Below are 18,136 nucleotides of genomic sequence, written 5' to 3'. Positions count from 1 at the left end.
CTGGAAGCTTGCTGTTATGAGGAAGCTGACTTCATCAGCGCAACTGCAAGCGCTGTGCAGTTAAAGCGCACAGACCCCATAGACTATAATTGGGTCCGTGCACTTTAACTGCACAGCGCTCCTCCTAAACACTCTCCTCCTGCTATTCGTGGAGTTGGTGACTCTCCTTTAGTCGAATAGTGGTTTTCCCTGAAACTAGCATTTTTTCCCATAGACTATAATGGGATTCAATATTCGATCGAGTAGTCGAATATTGAGGCTCTACTCGAAACGAATATCGAATCTCGAATATTTCACTGTTCCCTCATCACTAATCATCAGTTAAAATATGGAAACATGAAAACATTTTAAAAACCCTACACAAAAAATTATTTAACCACTTCAGTACCGGGCCAATTTATGGTCCAGGACCAGATTTTTGGTTTATTTTGTATATGCAGTTTAGAGGGCTGTAACATTTTTCTCATATGTCTCATTCAACTAATTTTTGCGTCTTTTTTCATGGACACATTGGGCTTTAATTTTATATTGTTTTTATTTCCAAATGTGTTTTAATTTTTTTATATCGGGGAAAATATAAACAAAATAAGAGGGAAATTGTGTTTGGTTTTCACTTTTTTTTAATTTAATAACACAAAGTGCCACTGAAAAATTTTATAAAATAGTTTTTCCTCTCCATTACAGTAATTTTTATTTTGTATGGTGTTGTCGGGGGTTGGGCTACAAACTTTAATGACGGCATTTTATTGGCATATTATTTTACTTCTTTTTTAAATTTTTTTTTTTTTAATTTTTTTTTTTTTTTTTTTCAGATGGTGTCCCCATAAGGTCATAAGAGACCTTTGGGACATCTGATCACTTTTTTTCTTTGTTAAGGGGGCTGATTTCTCCTATAACTGGGGCTGGTACATTAGCCCCAGTTGCTGGAGGAATACAACGTCCTGTACGCTGTATACACACCTTATAGAGCTGATCTGGGTCCTGTAGGACCCAGCAGCTCTTGCAAGACACTGAGCCCGGTGGATCACATAACCGCCGGATCAGAGGGTGGCCCCATCATGACGGCGCCCATAGCCGTGTATACAGTGCTCATGTGTGTGTTTGTATATCTTGCATTGCAAGAGATAGAAGTTGTTTTACTACGACATAACATTTATGTATTTATTTTCACATTATTTACATTTTATCATTCATGTAAAATATAATAGCAAAATATAAATATTAGCTTGGTTACTCTAAAAGCTATTTATTATTAGCATTACATTACTTTTAAAGGTAGTTTTATTTTTAATTTTTGCCTTTACTCTATTGTAAGACAATATATATATATATATATATATATATATATATATATATATATATATATATATATATATTTTACCCAAAATAATTAAAAACAAAACATTGATGCTGAACTGGTGTATGAGTAGTTTATTTAAATAAGTTTCCAATTCTAAATCACAGTTTGAATAATATAGGTTGAGTATTATTCAACAAAACCATGGAACATCTCAAGCCTGAAGGTCATCATGCTTAAAATGTACAATTATTCATATTATGCTGTTATTAATCCCTATTAGAAAATGCCATTGAGGGTAATGTAATGCATGTAACCTCTACTGTAAAGTTAAACGCTACATGTTTTACCTCCTTAAGTATAATCTTGTTCTATTCTAATTACTTTTCGTTTTGCTAAAGCCTATATGGGGTTTTGATTACTTTTGCTTATCTGTAGTGGCACAAATATATAAATTCTAAGCTCTTATTATCTGCCTTGGATAAGTGTTAGATATTGATAGATCAAAGTAGTCTCATGGAGCTGCTCAAACGTTCCAGAACAGGTATCAAACTAAATTTACTGCTCTAGTTTATTAGGATAAAACCAAGTTTATCTCAAAACAGTAGATTTCATCTCATGCATTATAAGATTTTTACACAGTTATCAATAGAATAGGCGATAAATATTTAATTACTATATTTTCTACATGTACCAGGCAATCACTGCAAATCCTTAGCAGAAAATCCACATCACAGATCTTAATCAATCAATTACAAAGATATTATATGGGTTTACAAAACACAGACATCACATGTTAAAACAGGTTACAGCTTAAGCAAACAGGGCCATATAATATCAAGCATGCAAATAATTCACACTAGACATCAAAGCTAACCAATGTAGTGCAGAAAATCTCTACAATGGTCATTATCATATTTACTTTGTTTAATCTGTAACCTCCCTCCTTATTTTTTACATGGAGTGGCTTTGTATTGTATAACCAAAAAATATATCTGTGATTTGTATTAAAGGGTTTTTCCAGTTTCAGCAAATAAAAGTTATTGTTTGTATAAGCAAAAGATAAACCATGTACAATATATTTTTTGTATCAATTCCTCATGGTTTTCTAAATCTCTTCTTACTGTCATTCTTTGTTTACATCTGTACAGTCTCCCCCTCTCCTTCTGCCTCTCCCCACTTCCCCCATAGATTGTAAGCCCTTGCGGGCAGAGCCCTCTACCCCACTGTGCCAGTTGGTCACTGTTAGTATTATATCTACATGTATATTTTGTGTATTGTAGGTAAACCCCAAAATGTAAAGCACCATGGAATTAATGGTGCTATATAAATAAATAATAATAATAATAATAATAATAATAGTTCTAGTGGATAACACCACACAACAAAAAAACCTTTTCGTCTGCTATTGGGTAAAAACCATTTGCCCGGGGCCACACGGTGGCTCAGTGGTTAGCACTGCAGCCTTGCAGCGCTGGAGTCCTGGTGTTCAAATCCCGCCATGGGCAAAAAACCATCTGCAAGGAGTTTGTATGTTCTCCCCGTGTTTGCATGGATTTCCATCCCATATTCCAAAAAAAGACATACTGATAGGGAAAAATGTACATTGTGAGCTCTATGTGGGGCTCACAATCTACATAAAAAAAAAACAAAAAAAACATTTGCCCTATACTAAATTGTGCGTATTCCAAATACGAAATCAGAATTGTTGTAACACGTCAGGAAATTTTGCTATCCATAAGTATGCCTAAATGAATTAAGCACTTAGGAAAGCATTGAATGATTTTGAACAGAACGGGTTTTACTCCAACAATGACTTCATCTACATGAAAATTTTTGCAGTAGACAGCATATGAAAATGGAATAGAATAGCAAACTTTCAAAAGTCGTTTTTCTGTTTAAAAGTCTTACTTCAGCAAGACCCAGGACTGTTAAAACTGTTTCAGGCATCTGCTTTTGCGTTGGTGAATGGTCGTATAAACCAGCAGTAGTCCTCCATCATGTTGGGATTCCAGCGGCCTTGATATCTGTTTTCCATTGTAGAAATAACTTTATGTAACTGCTCTCCATGTTCGTCACTTACGTGTCCCAAATTGTGTGGGAGAAATGTCAAGATGGGGATGTAAGAAATGGATTTAGTGCGCTTGTAGTGCAGGCATTCGCAGTCGGCTCAGCCCAGGCCCAACGCCTGGCAGAGTGAATGAAGAGCCAGAAGATGCCGCGGGGACGCTGCACGGAAAAGACTTTTCGGAGGATCCAGCCCGACCCTCACTCGTGGACTTGGTAAGTATAATTTGATCGAACGTTGCCTACCCCTGAAACAAGCATTTTCCCCCCATAGACTATAATAGGGTTCGATATTCAATTCGAGTAGTCGAATATTGAGGGGCTACTCGAAACGAATATCAAACCTCGAACATTTTACTGTTCGCTCATCTCTAGTTAGATGGTATATATATATAATATATTTAATCATAGTCATGAAAACTCATTTTTTAAAAAAAAAAAATTGGAATTCAGAACAAAGCAAATCATTTATCTCTAAATCAAGATATTTTACAGCTAATTTTCTTTGAAGTTTTATGATAGAGAGTTTCACTCTTCCCATATTTTAACAATTGTGACAGCAGAGTTTTAAGGATCTCCCTGTAGGTTTGGCAGTAATATAATGTGTTGGTTTATTTCAAGACTACATCTTTTCAGACAGTTTTATTTGTGTTACTGTTGCACTATATGAAAGACAAATGGAAGCATATATCTTTCTCTTCAGATTCACTTACAAAAATGTGCTAGTGTATGCTTTAGATTCTACATACAGCCTTCAAACTGGCATAGATTTCAACATTAAAATGTTATGGTTTGTAAACTTGATATTTGTCATATGGTAAGAAAGTTATCTACAAATCTTCTATAAAAGAAACATCATGTGTCATATAGAATTAAAAAACCTACAGCATTATAAATAGAATATGCTCTTGGCATTGCAAGAAACATGTCACCACAAGAGATGGGCAAACCTTTGAAAATTTGTTTTGTTTCATCTTTGGCTGGTTCATATCCAAGATATGTTTCAGGTCGAAAAAGTTTGGTAAGAAACACAACTTAAATTGGTTTTAAACATAGTGTATCACACTATCAGGGCTCTTTGAAACCCGTATATCTAATTTATATCTCTCTAATCCCTCGTTCACATCTGCGTTCGATATTGTGTTTGGGAAGTCCTCATGGGGACTCCCCGAATTGGAATACTGAACGCAACTGGAAGCGATGTGCAGTAAAAGCACACGGACCCCATAGACTATAATGGGGTCTGTGTGCTGGACGCTCACTGCCCGCATGAATCATGCGGACAGGAAAGTAGATTGAGAACTAGTTTCATGTCCGCATGTTCCCTGCAGAGATCTGGTGGCAAGCACATGGACCCCATTATAGTCTATGGGGTCCGTGTGCTTTTACTGCACACGCTTGCCGTTGTGTTCAGTATTCCGTTTGAGGGGGTTCTCATGCGGACTCCCCTGGACGGAATCCAAGTGCAGATGTGAACGAGGCCTTAGGCAAACATGGCCAGAGTTATGTCAAAATGAGAGTGCACTGATGGTAAACAATAGATACAAACTACTAGTTTAACCGAGTTAACAGTTATAAAAATTACACTTTTTTGGGGAAAATATAATTATTCATGATTTTTTTAGACATTGTGAGAAGGTAACAGGCAAAGCGCTGGAGTCCAGGTATACCAGCCCAAGTTTTCTATGTGTGGTCCCAGGCAGATCTGGAGTAGTCCTCAGCCCAGGTGTAGATCCTTGGCTCATTACTGACCCATAAAAGGCTGCAGTTCATGGCAGTTCCATGAGGTGAAAGGAGGTGTGTGGTTCTGTCCTGTAACATTGAGTACAGTGATACTATATTGCTTCTGTTTTGTTCGTGTGGCTGGAAGTAAGCCACATGTATAGTTAGGTTTTCTGTTTTGTTTAGTTAGTTGCTCAGACGAGCAGGTATTTATTTTGTTTTTGCCTGGCTGTATTTTGTTTTGTTTATTTTGTGCTTGAAGTCAAGGTTTATTTATTTTCCTGTTTTTTTCTAAATAAACCAGTTTGCTGCAAATTTTGTGTCCCTGTCTTGACTGTTTGCATCCACAACACTGCTTTTACCCAGTTAACGTCCCCACAATATACATGCAAAAAGCATTATTTTTGTAGAAAAATTAGCCTGTTTTGATAACCTGTAAATGCAACAGGCTTACTAGTTGAAAAGTGATGAAGAAGTGGCTTTCCAAAATAAAAAGCTGCCATAAAGTTTTCCTTCATAGGTGCAGAAGTGAAATCAAAATGATGTGGCAAAGAAAGATGGAGTGGCATTTTTTTTTATATGGGGTCCATTTTTAATCTGTGCTTTTTAGCACCAACAGTGTGGTATAGTCAAATGTGATGGACAAGGTCACAGGACTAGTCTGGCTGAGTGGAGGCAGTGGTTAACTGTGGCAACATGAGTGGCAGTATGTGATGGACTGGGCCACAAGAAATGATGGTTCTCAGGAAGTACAACAATCCTTTGGATACAGGGGCAACACGGTGGCCTTGCAGTGCTAAAGTTCTAGGTTCAAATCCTGCCAAGGCCAAAATCTGCAAGGAGTTTGTATGTTCTACCTGTGTTTGCGTGGATTTTCTCCCATACTCCAAACGCATACTGATATGGAAAAATGTACATTTTGAGCCCTTTATGGTCTGATTCCCATAGCTGACTGTATGCAACCTCTATGGAGTGTAGCATGGGTTATAATAGATTGGTGGAAGCAAAGGCATTTTTTCGAACACACATGAATTTGAAGAAAAACATCTCTCAATAATGTTCATGACATTTGCTTGAAGACTCAGTGTGCTTTTTAATGGTAGGAAATATGCTCTGAGTCTGGTAATATATGAATAATATGGAAAAAATCCAAAGTTATAACTCCAACACTGCCTCATCTATTCTTAAGAAACCCTTACTGTTTTTACTTTTTTCTTGAATGATAAGTAAAACAGATAGAGGAAAAATGTTATATTATGGCACCAATTCTGCCAGGGGCGGCTGCAGACTGCAGAGTGCTGTTATTCAGTTCATTCTGTGCAATCCATTGTTTTCATAAAGGTCCTTCGAGATCAAAATGTCACATTCCTATCTGGATTGCAACAATAAGAAGATTCAAGTTGTTCAGCACAATTTTGAGCTCTGGCCAGGTTTTTCTTTGACAATGTTATTAGTTATTTTGAATTGGTGTTGATTCAATGGTTTGATTTGGTTTTATATGGACTTTAATACTAGCAAAGTGATTTACAATATCTATTCTTTTGTCTGTGCAATGGGATTTGAATATTCGTTTACTTGTGTTACTGGTTATTAGGAATGAGAGAATCAATTCCGATTAAACTGGGTTTGTCCCAAATTTTCAAAAAGTTTTGGGCTCAACGTGAACCCAAAACTCAAAACTTTGGGGTTCATCACCCCCAAAATACTATTAGGCTGAGGCCCCATGTTGCAGCTTTTTTGTTGCAGACATGTTGCAGCATGTTTTTAAGCCAAATCCAAGAATGGCTACAAAATGAAAAGGATGGAATATATAGGAAGTTTTTATACTTCTCCCATTTGCTCAATCCAATCCTGGCTTTGGTTCAAAAAACAGCAACAAAATCTGCAACATAAAAAGTTGCGTTTCTGCAACGTGGGTCCTTTAGCCTTAGGGTAAGTTCAGATGGGGTTTTTTGGACTGGAACCTGAGGAGGAGAACAACCTCAGGTTCTGGTCCAGAAGCCGGGTTGCTGTGACTGAAAGCCGGTGCACTGCAGCGGCATCCAGCTGCGCACTCCGCTCTGGACTAGGCCCAATGAATGGACCTAGTCCTGAGGAGGGTGGGTCTTCAGGCCAAATCGTGAGGCAACTCAGCCTGAAGAGTGAGCACCTTGCTTCTTCTTTCTGGGAACCGGAAGAAACGGCTCCCGGAAAAAACTCCTGAGCGGCTCCCATTGATTTCAATGGGAGCCGTCTTTTTGGTCAGGATTTTGAGGCGGATACGGCCTAAAAATTCTGACCAAAAAAACTCAGTGTGAACTTATCCTTATACTCTGGGATCTGGAGAGCCCTTTTGTGACAAGACCCAGACCACACCTGTGAACATTTACATCTTTCTCTAAGACATAATATCATATTGAGGTTTTTGAATCGGAAATTTCTATCTAGGTGCATTATTTTCTTTTGTCAATGAGTGCATGTCAGGAAATCAGTATATAAGTTGGACACTGATAGAAAAAGGACAAAACATAACCTTAGTTAAAAATAACTCCAACACATGGGATTCTACCTTCACAGCATTGTTTAAATGCTTCTATATAGAATATACTGTTTAGTAGACTTTAGCACTGGTTGCCAACATGCACTCTATGCCAATGACCACTATGCTCCACTCCTTATTTCTCAGGTCTGCTGGGCTTTTTACAACCTGTAAGGGGGCATTCAGACGATGTAAAACGTAAACTCATGTCAGAATCAGCGTTGCAAAACAGAATCCCATTGACTTCAATGGATTCTGTTTAACGTGCGGAACACATTGAAATCAATGGGTTAAAAAGCTTCCCTTTGATTTCAATGTGTTACGCATGCTAAATGGAACCCATTGAAGTCAATAGGATTCTGTTTTGCATTGCTGATTCTGATACGAGTTTACGTGTCATAATCAATGCCGCGTTACATTGTGTGAATGCCCCCTTAACTTTGCTGTCTGCTCGCAGTCATTCTTCTGAACCTGTGGGCCATTTGAGGCTACTTCCTCCATGGGAAGGTGTTTGTGCTAGGGTTCCTAGTCTGCTAATATTGCTAATGATTATCAGTTTATATCTGTTTGCTGCTTATATCTTGGTCTGATCGAAAGATACTTGCCAAGCTGTATGTATCTAGTTGACCTCTGATTGAATTACCGTACTGGTTTCGTGCTGCCTACCCTGACCTCTGCTTGGATACAATTTCAAAAATTTCATATTGAGCACAAAAATGGACAGAATTGTGTTTCAAGTCATAGAAGTGGAGGATGAGTGTGGTGGGGTATGTAGATAACAGTACAACTTACAACTACCAGTAAAGGGTGATTTTAGTCCCTGATAATGTCTACTGACATCACATAATCACCACAACCAGTCACATCATGGTTCTAGGTATACATGATAATGCCTTGTGCAGAAAAAAAAAAAAAACACACAGTATGCAAGACACTGAAATTACTTGCATATTTCTTCAGTAATACAATAAATAAGTTAATAGCTTCTTTACTAGTTACAGTGATTTGCAAAAGTATTCATACCCCTACATTTTGTCACTTTACAACCACAAACTTAAATGTATTTTATTGAGATTTTAAGTGATAACCAACAAGGAGTAGCAGAAAATTGTAAAGTGGAAGGAAAATAATACTTGGTTTACAAAATTTTAACCAAATAAAAATCTAAAAAGTGTGATGTGCCAGTTAGGAAATTTTTACGTAAAACCAAGAGCAGATAAAGCAGATGGAGGTTTATTTACAGTTGTGGTTACAGCAAAAAGAATATTATAGTTCCATGTGCTGCCCATGCACCGGACGTGTTTCTGCAGTCTCATTCATTCAATGAATAGGGGCCGCGGTAGCATGGCAACAAAACTGGACAGGAATACATTACTGCAGATGCTGCTATTGTCATCCCTTAAGCCAGACATCATATTTGGTCCATCTTGTCCATCATGTTTCATACTATATTGCCACTACTTCCACTACCACAGTGCTGAATAACATATCCTGATTTGTCTATCGTGCTCCAATAATGTACTGCCACTGCTACTTCTACTGCTATCTACTACCACACAATCAGAGACCATCTGTAGCCACAATTATTATTATTAATTATTATTATTATTATTATTATTATTATTATTATTATTATTATTATTATTATTATTTATTCATATAGCAACATTAATTCCATGGTGCTGTACATTATTATAGTAATTCCATGGTGCTGTACATTATTATAGTAATTCCAGGGTGCTGTACATTATTATATTAATTCCATAATGCTGTACATTATTATATTAATTCCATGGTGCTGTACATTATTATATTAATTCCATGGTGCTGTACATTATTATAGTAATTCCATGGTGCTGTACATTATTATAGCAATTCCATAGTGCTCTACATTATTATAGCAATTCCATGGTGCTGTACATTATTATAGTGTAAGGATTGCAGTCAGGGGCAGGCAGTGAAAGTGACACAGCTGGGAAAGCAACACAGTGTAACTAATGACAAAAGGGGTCGTAGGCCCTGCAGCTATAACTATGCTGTAGTATCTGAGATGAGGCAGACCCATGCACTTCCTAATTGAAGTGCGCCTACCACGACTCCTTACGCTTTTATCCCGGCGGCTAGGATAAGGGGAGAGGAGGCCCTGAAAGTCCTAGGGACTGGAGTCACAGGGGTCACACCTAAACAGAAAGCACAGTGTAACTGCAATGCAAAACAAAAGACTAAACAGCATGGAACCAGGGAGCACCACAAGTCCCAGCAAGACACAGAAGAGAAGGCGAGGTCAGACGAGCAAGAGGTCAAGCCAGGAGATATAATAAAAGGTACCGAATCAAAAGACAAGGGATAGTCAAAAATACAAGCCGGGTCAAAAAAAACCAAGTAACATATGGAATACAAACAGACAGGGAATAAGACTGAGCAGGGGGACCAGGAAACCCAAAGTGAATGGCTGGCAAGGATCCATGCTTGGGTGGGGTTTAAATAGCAGCAGAGAACACACCTGATGGCTAACGGCATGGAGACTGAAAGCAAGGAAAAGATTAACCCTTAATGACCTAAGCACACCCAATAGAACTCCTAACACGTCTCCCAGGGAGACACCGCGCAGCAAGGAGACCGCGGCGACTCCGTATCCTGACAGTACCCCCCCCTTTGAGGAGGGGCCTCCGGACCCTCAAGAGGACCCCCTGGCTTAGTAGGGTAAGAACGGTAAAACTTCTCCACCAATCTAGGAGCGTGAAGGTCTCTGGCTGCCACCCAAACACGCTCCTCTGGTCCATACCCCTTCCAATGTATGAGGAACTGAAGGGAATTCTGCACTCTGCGTGAATCAATGACCCGTTCCACCTCATACTCTAGTTCCCCCTGAACGATCACTGGTTCGGGTGGGGAACGAGTGACCATTGCCGGAACATACTTTTTGAGTAGGGACTTATGAAAAACTGGGTGAATATGGAGGGACCTAGGAAGTGATAATTTGAATGACACAGGGTTGATTATTTCAGAAATGGGATATGGACCAATAAAACGCGGGGCAAATTTAGTAGATGGAACACGAAGTTGGAGATTTTTAGTGGATAACCAGACCTTGTCACCCACCACAAAGTTAGGTCCAGGGCGGCGCTTTCTGTTGGCGAAATTTACTTGATTAGCCTGGGATTTTCTCAGTGATGCCAGGCTTTCCGCCCATACAGTACAGAGAGATTTAGCAACGTCCTCTACTGAGGAAAAGGCAAATTCATTGCCTGTTCCTGAGGAGAATCTGGGGTGAAAACCATAGTTAATGTGGAAAGGAGACGACCGAGTCGAGGAGTTGACATGATTATTTAGTGCAAATTCAGCCATGGGCAAATATTCACTCCATTTATCTTGGCAATCAGACACAAAGCACCTCAAATACTGTTCCAAAGATTGATTCAATCTCTCTGTTTGACCGTTAGTCTCTGGGTGAAAGGCTGAGGAAAAAGAAAGAGAGACTCCCAACCTGTTACAAAAGGCTTTCCAAAACCTGGACACAAACTGTACGCCCCTGTCCGACACCACATTTGAAGGAATACTATGCAGACGTAAAATGTGACGGATAAACAACCAGGCCAACAATTTAGCTGAAGGCAATTTTTTCAAGGCAACAAAGTGGGACATCTTAGAAAAACGATCTACTACAACCCAAATTACCGATTTCCCTTTAGAGGACGGAGATGTGTGACCAAGGTCGATGGACCCGCTGGAAGTTCATGGGGCACCTTAGATCTGGCACAGGTCTCGCAAGAATGAACAAAATTTTTAACATCTCGTTGCCAAGATGGCCACCAATACGTTCGTGATAACAGATTTCCAGTACCAGCAATGCCTGGATGACCCGCCAGAACAGAGGAGTGGATCTCCTCTAAGAGCTCCAAGCGGAGGTGGCTAGGGACAAACAATTTACCTGGTGGTAGGGCACTAGGGGCAGCATCCTGAGTGTTGAGAATACGGGTTTCAAGATCCGAGGTCAAAACTGCCACTACCACCCCAGGAGCAAGTATATTTTCAGGTTCCCCATCAGAACTACCACTAAGACCAAAACTTCTAGACAAGGCATCTGCTTTAGTATTCTTTGAACCGGGACGGTAGGTAATTACAAAGTGAAACCTAGTGAAAAATAGAGCCCACCTGGCTTGACGGGGATTTAATCTTTTTGCCTTGTCTAAATATAATAAGTTTTTGTGGTCAGTTAGTACAGTAATTTTATGTCTGGCCCCCTCCAGGAAGTGCCTCCACTCTTCAAAGGCCCACTTAATTGCCAGAAGCTCTCTATTTCCAACATCATAATTGGCCTCAGTAGTGGAGAACCTCCTGGAAAAGTAGGCGATAGGTTGGAGGTTGGTAAATGGTTCAGTGCCTTGAGACAGGACGGCTCCTACACCTACTTCTGAAGCGTCAACCTCTACAATAAAGGGCAATTCCGGATCAGGATGGACCAGGACTGGGGCAGAAGTAAAGAGTTGTTTCAAGGTGGCGAACGCTACCTCCGTCTCTGGTGTCCAGGAGGCAGGATCCGCCCCCTTTTTGGTCAAATCGGTGAGAGGTTTAACAATGGAAGAAAAATTTCGGATAAATTTTCGGTAATAGTTGGCGAAACCTAGAAACCTCTGAACTTCTTTTAAGGTAGTAGGTTTCTCCCATTCAAGTACTGCAGATACCTTTCTCGGATCCATACCAATGGTACCAGGAATATCTCCTGGACTCCAAATTGACACTTGGATAACTTAGCACAGAGGTGGTTTTGACGTAGCCTAAGAAGAACCTCTTTTACATGTTGCTGATGTGACTTCCAGTCCGGTGAGAATATGAGGATGTCATCTAAATAAATTACTAGATATCTACCTAACAGATATCTAAAAATGTCATTCACAAAACGTTGAAATACCGCCGGAGCACTGCTCAAACCAAAAGGCATAACTAGGTATTCAAAATGACCTTCCGGGGTATTAAATGCGGTTTTCCACTCATCCCCGTCTCTTATCCGAATCAAGTTGTAAGCTCCACGGAGGTCAATTTTAGAAAACCACTGAGCCCCCACCACCTGGTTAAAAAGATCCGGGATGAGTGGCAGAGGATGTTGGTCTTTGACCGTAATTTTATTCAATTCCCTGTAGTCAATACAAGGTCGGAGACCACCATCTTTTTTTTCAACAAAGAAAAACCCCGCCCCCACAGGAGAAACTGAAGGTCGGATATGTCCTTTAGATAGGCTCTCTTTAATGTACTGGCGCATGGACTCGCGCTCTGGAGCTGAAAGGTTAAAAATGCGACCTTTGGGTAGTTTAGCTCCAGGAACCAAATCAATTGCGCAGTCATAAGGTCGATGTGGAGGCAAGGCCTCCGCACTGAGCTCGTCAAAGACGTCTTTGAACTCGGTAATAAATTCCAGAATTTTGATATCATTTTTGATAGTACAAATAGTATTAATATGAGAAGTACAGGAATCTCCCCATCTAACCAACTCCGAAGTTTCCCAATCAAACACTGGATTATGTACACGCAACCAGGGTAAACCAAGAATAACGTCTGCAGCCAGTTTTTTCATAACAAAAAATGACACTTTTTCAACATGTAAACTGCCGACAAAAAACTGCACCTCAGCAGTACGGGCTAAGATTTTCCCTTCAGACAAAGGGGTTAGATCTGCTCCAGATACCTGAAATGGGTATTGCAAGGGAATTAATTCAATTCCTAGAGCTTGCGCCACCACTTCATGGATGAAGTTCATGGCGGCACCTGAATCCACCATCGCCTGACATGCAAAAGTTTTATTACCATTAACAAGAATAGCAGGGAGTAAACATTTCTCAATATTATTAGGAGGTACCTGTGTGCCTGAGTGACCCTCACGGAAATCACTCAGGCATTGGCGTTTCCCGGCGGTGGTTTAGGTCTGGTGGGACAGTTTCTCAGGATATGTCCAGGCTTGCCGCAATACAGACACAGAGCGTTTTCTAGGCGATACTTTCTCCTGGAGGCGGATGTGGACCCCAATATCATTGGTTCTTCTTCAGGAATAGAACAAGAGGTAGGGACAGCAGAAGGAGGTATAGGTTCCGAAAGGACAGACCAGGATTTAGCTGAGGACCCAGGTTTGCTTAATTTCTTTCTACGCCTTTCCCTAAGCCTCCTATCAATAGAAATAGCCAAGGACATAAAGTCTCCTAGATTTTCAGGGACTGGATGACTTACTAGAGCATCTTTTACAGAATCAGATAAGCCTTGTCTAAAAAGGGTTAACAAAGGTCTGTCTGTCCACCCTGACTGAGAGCTCCACTGACAAAAGTCCGTACAATAGTCCTCGGAAGTTCTAACTCCCTGCTGAATAGACAACAGATGGGACTCGGCCAAGGCAACTCTATTAGGGTCATCATAAATTTGACCTAATGTTTGAAAAAACTTATTTAATGAATTCCATTCAGGAGCTCCAGCAGGTAGAGCCAAGGCCCAGTCTTGTGGTGATCCTCGTAGAAGGGACACCACCAGCGCCACCTGCTCTGCTTCAGAAGAAAGGAAATTAAAACGAAAAAATAAATGGCAAGATTCCCGAAATGTTCGGAATCCGTCTGGTTTACCGTCAAAACGGTCAGGCAAGAGCATTTTAGGATCCTGACAGGTATTCAATGTGGGAAAAACTGGTGTTTGAATAGAAGAACCTGCAGCGGCTGATGCTGGATCAGGCAAAGCATCCAGACGCTGCGAGACTTGGTTAATTAACCCAGCCATGCCCTGCACCTGCCTTGACAGTTCGTCCAGGCGGTCAGTTACGGAGTGTTCGGCATCCACACTAAACCGCCGGGCGGCCTGCCTAGGGTAAGGGCCAGCCATTATGTAAGGATTGGAGTCAGGGTCAGGCAGTGCAAAGTGACACAGCTGGGAAAGCAACACTGTGCAACTAATGACAAAAGGGGTCATAGGCCCTGCAGCTATAACTATGCTGCAGTATCTGAGATGAGGCAGACCCATGCACTTCCTAATTGAAGTGCGCCTACCACGACTCCTTACGCTTCTATCCCGGCGGCTAGGATAAGGGGAGAGGAGGCCCTGAAAGTCCTAGGGACTGGAGTCACAGGGGTCACACCTAAACAGAAAGCACAGTGTGTTAGGATTGTGCAGAGACTGCGGCCATGATATGGGCGTCGCTGTCTGTTCCTTTGCAAAATCCAGGGTTGCAAGGGTTAACCTGCCTTGCAACAGCCGGGCGTGGTCGACTGGTTGAGCGACATGTGTGTCAACCAATGGACGCTCGGTTTGGGCAGCTGGGCTGTTTGCTGGTGACCGCCCCTTGCCTATATAAGGGGGCTGGTCTGGACGCCCGGCGCTCTATGATCGCATTCCAAACCCGTAATGATGTGTGTGTATGTATGTTTGGGTTCCAGCCTGTAAACATTGCCCTAGTTAGCAAAAGACCCCTGAGATAGCAATGCCACTGTTTGTCAGGCAGCATGCTGCTCTGTATGCGTGTGTTTGTGGTAAAAGTCAGTAGGGTCAGCTAGCAGTAATTCCCAGACAGGGTGACTGGGAGTGGGCTTGGCAATAGTTGCCTGGGTGGTTGGGTGGAACTACCACACACAGGATTACTTGGTCTCTGGCTAGTCCTGGAGTTCAGGCTAGCCAGCTTGTTTATTTGTGCGGCTGCTCTGACTGCACTGTACTCTGTGAGTTGCAACAGAGCGCACCTGGTCATTTAATTTAGCTGGCAGTGACAGGAACTGTTAGTCTGTATCCACACCAGGTTGGTTGCAGTAATGGCCCAGAGGGCTCCGTAGGGTTTTATTTATTTTTTTTATTAAACCCTGCTAACCATAACACAGTGTAACTGCAATGCAAAACAAAAGACTAAACAGCATGGAACCAGGGAGGACTACAAGTCCCAGCAAGACACAGAAGAGAAGGCGAGGTCAGACGAGCAAGAGGTCGAGCCAGGAGATATAATAAAGGTACCGAATCAAAAGACAAGGGATAGTCAAAAATACAAGCCGGGTCAAAAAAAACCAAGAAACATATGGAATACAAACAGGGAATAAGACTGAGCAGGGGGACCAGGAAACCCAAAGTGAATGGCTGGCAAGGATCCATGCCTGGGTGGGGTTTAAATAGCAGCAGAGAACACACCCGATGGCTAATGACATGGAGACTGAAAGCAAGGAAAAGATTAACCCTTAATGACCTAAGCACACCCAATAGAACTCCTAACACGTCTCCCAGGGAGACGCCGCGCAGCAAGGAGACCGCGGCGACTCCGTATCCTGACATATAGTAATTCCATGGTGCTGTACATTATTATAGTAATTCCAGGGTGCTGTACATTATTATATTAATTCTATGATGCTGTGCATTATTATATTAATTACGTGGTGCTGTACATTATTATATTAATTCTATGATGCTGTGCATTATTATATTAATTACGTGGTGCTGTACATTATTATAGTAATTCCATGGTGCTGTACATTATTATAGTAATTCCATGGTGCTCTATACATTATTATATTAATTCCATGGTGCTCTGTACATTATTATATTAATTCCATGGTGCTCTGTACATTATTATATTAATTCCATGGTGCTGTACATTATTATATTAATTCCATGGTGCTCTGTACATTATTATATTAATTCCATGGTGCTGTACATTATTATATTAATTTCAGGGTGCTGTACATTATAATAATTCCATGGTGCTTTACATTATTATATTAATTCCATGATGCTGTACATTATTATATTAATTCTATGATGCAGTACATTATTATATAATTTTTTTCTTTCTGTTCATCAGGTCCGCATGATGACCTGAAAAACAAAATTGTAACTTGTTTAAAAAGTCGTAACCTGCAGAAACCCAGATTTCTACCTGGTTTTCACCTGAAAAAATGCAGGAAGAAAGGCCCTGCAAATTTTTCAAGCGACCCTGAACGTACAGTGAGCGCTAGTGTGAACTCAGCCTTAGAATATATGCAACTTTTCAGGTTAAATTGCACTTCAGATTCAGAACAAGTACATTTGGACCAAAACTAATTTTGGGTCCTAATCGTTTTTTTGTTTTTTTTTAATATATACTATATATATACATATATATATATATGTATATATATATATGTATATATATATATATATATATATATATATATATATATATATACATACATAAAATTCTATATTTTGGAATAACACAGAAAATGTTATTCACATACTCCACAGTATAAGCTACAAATACATTGTAAATTCTAAGCAAGATAGCAGAAATCGTAGCACAGCTCATTTCTTTATTTGCATTATAAGACCTACTTTTTATAGATTTTTTTCCTTCTGGTTCAATATATTGACTAACTCTTTGCTGACTGCAAAATTAATATCATCTTATGCATGCATAATTTAACATATTGAAGGTGAATACAAATAATAATACGGTGAACACAAACGCTAGACCATCATGAAATATGTTCTTACCATGTTCAGAATCATGAAGATGTTTTTTTCTTTTTCTCTGAGTCTTCACATTCTGCTAATGCTACACGTGTTATATAATAAACAGACTGAATAACAATGCGGCCAGGGCAATGTTAAGCATAAAAACCCAAAATAACCCAGACCAAACGTAACTATCAAAAATATAAATTTTATTAATATAAAAAATACACAAACATGTAAACATTAGAGATGAGCGAACACTAAAATGTTCGAGGTTCGAAATTCGATTCGAACAGCCGCTCACTGTTCGAGTGTTCGAATGGGTTTCGAACCCCATTATAGTCTATGGGGAACATAAACTCGTTAAGGGGGAAACCCAAATCCGTGTCTGGAGGGTCACCAAGTCCACTATGACACCCCAGGAAATGATACCAACACCCTGGAATGACACTGGGACAGCAGGGGAAGCATGTCTGGGGGCATAAAAGTCACTTTATTTCATGGAAATCCCTGTCAGTTTGCGATTTTCGCAAGCTAACTTTTCCCCATAGAAATGCATTGGCCAGTGCTGATTGGCCAGAGTACGGAACTCGACCAATCAGCGCTGGCTCTGCTGGAGGAGGCGGAGTCTAAGATAGCTCCACACCAGTCTCCATTCAGGTCCGACCTTAGACTCCGCCTCCTCCGGCAGAGCCAGCGCTGATTGGCCGAAGGCTGGCCAATGCATTCCTATGCGAATGCAGACTTAGCAGTGCTGAGTCAGTTTTGCTCAACTACACATCTGATGCACACTCGGCACTGCTACATCAGATGTAGCAATCTGATGTAGCAGAGCCGAGGGTGCACTAGAACCCCTGTGCAAACTCAGTTCACGCTAATAGAATGCATTGGCCAGCGCTGATTGGCCAATGCATTCTATTAGCCCGATGAAGTAGAGCTGAATGTGTGTGCTAAGCACACACATTCAGCACTGCTTCATCATGCCAATACAATGCATTAGCCAGTGCTGATTGGCCAGAGTACGGAATTCGGCCAATCAGCGCTGGCTCTGCTGGAGGAGGCGGAGTCTAAGATCGCTCCACACCAGTCTC

This window comes from Leptodactylus fuscus, chromosome 2 (assembly GCF_031893055.1).
Source record: "Leptodactylus fuscus isolate aLepFus1 chromosome 2, aLepFus1.hap2, whole genome shotgun sequence".
Classification (NCBI taxonomy): Eukaryota; Metazoa; Chordata; class Amphibia; order Anura; family Leptodactylidae; genus Leptodactylus; species Leptodactylus fuscus.
This window is presented reverse-complemented; position numbering follows the sequence as displayed.